The sequence below is a fragment of the Lontra canadensis genome, unplaced genomic scaffold, assembly GCF_010015895.1.
Source record: "Lontra canadensis isolate GAN:19392208 unplaced genomic scaffold, GSC_riverotter_1.0 scaffold107, whole genome shotgun sequence".
Taxonomy (NCBI): Eukaryota; Metazoa; Chordata; class Mammalia; order Carnivora; family Mustelidae; genus Lontra; species Lontra canadensis.
The window spans coordinates 2,115,143-2,119,322 of record NW_022631101.1 but is presented as its reverse complement, the minus strand read 5'-3'; positions in this window follow the sequence as shown (position 1 = coordinate 2,119,322).

Here is a 4,180-nt window from a genome sequence, read left to right as displayed (position 1 = left end):
CTGCTGCCGCTGCTGCACAAGTGTCGTAAAGCGCGGGCCCCAAAGGCGCCCTTGGCGCGCCTGCGCAGGGTCCTTTCGCCATAGAGCGCGCGGAGGACAAGGTGACCAGGGGGCCCCCAGACAGCGCCCTTCCTAGAACGAGCCAATGGGGAGGGCGAAAGGGGGCGCGCGGGGCGGGGGGGTGAGGGGGTGGGGAGGAGGTTCTGGCCTGGCCCCCCGCTCTCAGAGTTACGGTATTCCAAGGCAGCAGAAGTTGGGGGGGTGCAGATGGGTTTCACGGTGGGGTTTCCCCGCGGTCTTCTCGGGTGAATGGGTGGGTGTGGCTGCAGGGCAGCCCCGTGCCCAACGCATAACTAGAGCCCGGGAGACTAGCCTTCGTGCCAACTATTTGTGTGACCTTGAGCAATTAGGGGCAGTTACCAACCCCCTCTGAAAAATGCGTGGTTTCTCAAACCAAGAGATTAAAGTTCCAGCCTTGAGGTGCTTCTGGCTGTTAACTGAAGGCGCCCTGGATCCCCTAGTCCTTGAGCAAGGCGGAGAAGTTTGTTAAGCCGTCTCCTTTCTTCACCCTTCATCCCCCAGTCCCCAGCCTGCCAAGGTGCCTCAGTGCCCTTAGAAAAACACCTGAACTCTTTCTAATGACCTAGGAAACCCTGAATGGTATAGCCTCAGCCAACATGTCCAGATGCTCCCCCCCCCCACCACCCCTACCTACCACCCACCGCCTACTGTACAGCATCGCAGGCCATCCTTTCCAAACCCTCAGCTGCTACTCCTGTGGGACTGTAGCACTAAATCCTTTAAGAACCTGCTGTGGCTCCCCTCACGGAAGCTCAAGCTATCCCACTCCCCAGTCTCGTCTGGGCAGCCTGATCCCACCACCTCCTGTCACAGCCGACAGTCAGCCTAGAAGGTAGATACCAATATCAGCTCCATTTCACCACTGAGGACACAGATTTGTAGAGGTCAACAAACTTGACCAAGGTCATACAGTGAGAGTGGCAGAGCCAGTATTTCACCTTGTCCCACCTGATTCTGTGCTCTTAAGTCCTACTCTACTGTCTCTACACTCCATAGCCCACCTTGTGGGTTAGATTTTTGAGATTTTTTAGGGGTGTGTATGTAATGGATTTGAATCCAGCTCAGTCCTTCCCTGCTGTGTGACCTTGGCAAGGATCATCCTCTCTGAACCTCAGTTTCCTCCTCTCTAAAATGGGTACAATAACTGCCTATTATAGATGATTAGAGGAAGGTTTGATAAAATCATAAGAATAAAGTGTTTGGCAGAGGGCCTGACACACAGTAAGTACTTTTTAAATACCCAGAGTGCGACTGAGTGCCTGGAGCTTCAAGGCGAGGGGCTCACTCTGCTGGGTGGGCAGGGAAGTTTTCCTGGAGGGGGGGATATCTGAACCAAGATCTAAAGTATGAGTAGATGACGACCAAGTGAGAAGGAGGAAGGGAGAAAGGCACTGAAGGCAAGGGAACAGTGTCAAGGCTTGAAAGTGTTTTCTTTTTTTGAAAAGATTCCTACATGACGGCGTGCATGGCTGAGCCCATACAGCATGTGGCTCTTGACCTTGGGGTCATGAGTTCAAGCCCAACATTGGGCACAGAGATTACTTAAAAATAAGAAAAATAACAACACAAAAAGATTCCTACATGGAACATAAGAGGGGTACTAAGAGTGATCTTGAGACAGGACGCAACAGGCATACCCATCTACACATGTATCTGTAGACACACGATCTTACACACACACCAGTACAGGGAACATGTCACACGGTTATCAATACAGAATGGTAGTGTCAAAACAGTCCCATATGTGTAAGGATAATTGCGACACCACAAACCTCCCATACTCAGGAATACGGAAACCCAAAGTCACCAGAAACACACATAAAGCAGAATCATTTCACTTGGAGGATACTAACAATGTACGGGTAGACGGAATTACAACTCCCCACCCCCACCCCCACCAGTTCATAGAATTATATCACAAAGACACGTAGAATTACATCACCAGACCCACAATGTTACGTAGACCCACGCAGGAACACAGAGTCACGCATACACACAGAATCACTGCCACACAGGACAGCCAGGGTACCCACACACCCTGAAGCGACCCCACAGATGAGTCAACACACAGAGCTCTGGTTCCTACCAAGGCGAGGTCTTTATGGTGGTGTAGAGATTAATGGGTTTCAGAGCCAGAGTGGCTGGTCCAGTCCCTTTCCCTTCCCAACCCAGCCCAGCTCCCTCCATTGAGGGCCCAGGTCACCCCCTGAGGGAAGGAGGGACCTGACCCTTCTTCCCCATAGCACCAGTCTGGATAGGCCATCCCATGACAAGAGAGAGTGAGAAGTGCCTTCCAAAAAGGGGATGAATTGGGCTGGGGGCGGGGGGGGCGCTTTTCGTGTGGGAGACCCAAGAGTAGCACCATTGTAGAAACGGTTGGAGGGTAAGAGCGACACACAGGTGGTGGCAGGAGTTCTGAGGAGTCCTGGCCTCTCTCCCCACCTGTGATATGCAGATAGGGCTGTGCGTGTGTCTGTGCGGCTGGGGAAGTCTCCGGATTTTAAGGGAGCCCCAGGTACCTGGGGTAAAGTAAAGGTAAGTGCATCCCTGGAGAGCTGAGGGTGGGAAAAGGGGGATTCCAAGACAGTGAAACTGTAGGGATAGTGAGGCTTGAGCATGAGGTCCACTAGCGAGGGACCTGGAATGGGAAGACTACAGATAGAGGAGGAACTGGGGCGAGCTGAGTAGTGTAGGAAGCCCAGAATAAAGTTAGGATGGGGTCTGGAATCAGAAAGTCAAGGGTCATAAGATTCTGAACCAGAGGAATCCACAGAGTGACATCCAGATTCTAGAATCAGAAGCACCTGGAGGCTGAGTTCTTGGACCAAAAGAATTTGGATCTGAAATCAGAGACAGTTGGAGGCTGTGAGGCCTAGAATCAGAGGAATTTATAGAATAAGAATAGAATTTGAAAAACTGTGAGGGCTGAGTTCTAGAACCAGAGAGATTTTGGGAGTCACAAGACCTAAAATCAGGAGCTGGGCATTGTAGGGTTGAGAACCAGAAAAATTTGTAAAGGCAAGCTCTATAATCAGAAGTCTGAATGCTGAGTTCTAAATCTAGAGTAATTTGGAGTCATAAGATCTGGAGAGCAAACTGGAGATTGTGAAGTCTAGAACCAAGGGAATTGATAGGGTAAGTTCTGGAATAGGAAGACTCCTGAAGCCAAGTTCAAGAATCAGAGAGAAATGAGATCAGCAGATCGGAAATCAGAGGGTCCTGGGAACTGCAAGTTCTAAAGGCTGTGTGGTCTCGAACCAGTGGACGGTGGAGGTCACGAGGTCTAGAGCAGAAGAGACCTAGAGCACGGAGTCTGGCCTGAAAGTACTATAATAGTTAGAAGATCTACATACCACTCACTTTACTTCTTTTTGATGGGAAAAACAAGTCTTGAGGGTAAAAGTTGAAAAGGAAGGAGCTGGGCATTGTGACACATACCACCAAATCAATTCAGAAATTAGGAAGTCTGGATTTGGAGCCAGGTGTATTCCAGATCAGGAAGACTAGACCCAATACGAAGCCTGGGTTTTGGGGTCCAGAGTCAGAGGCAGTTGCTGGTTGTCAGAGCTGGAATCAGCAGGAGTCAGAGCATGTGACATCTGGTACAAGGGAGACTTATTTACAGAGAAAGGTCTAGAACCAGAGGAAGTCAGAGTGAGTGCTAGAACCAGAGGGCTCCGGTGGGTGTCAGCTCTGAAGCCGTGAGACCTAGAACCAGACAACTTGGGAGACCATGGAGGTACAAAAAGAGACAGCACTGGAGGTGGGGGGGTCCAGAACAAGAAAGAGCTGGACGTTGTGAGGTCTGGAATCAGGTTTGAAGGATGTGTTGGGAGAGGGGCAGGCTAGAAGAGCAGGTCAGAAGTTGTGTGGTCTAGAATCGCAGAGAGCAGGAGGTTGCCTGGTCTGGGAGCAGAGGAAGCTGGAGGCTATCCCCAGAAATGAAACCAGTGTCCAGGCAAGGCTGGGGCAGCAAAAGTCCCCATTGGAGGGGCAGGCAGAGAGGGTTGGCCACTTGGAAGGCTAAGAGACTGGTAAGAAGTTGCTAGGGGTGAGGTCTGCCCCAGAGCTCCCCCCACCACCAACCACACTGACACCT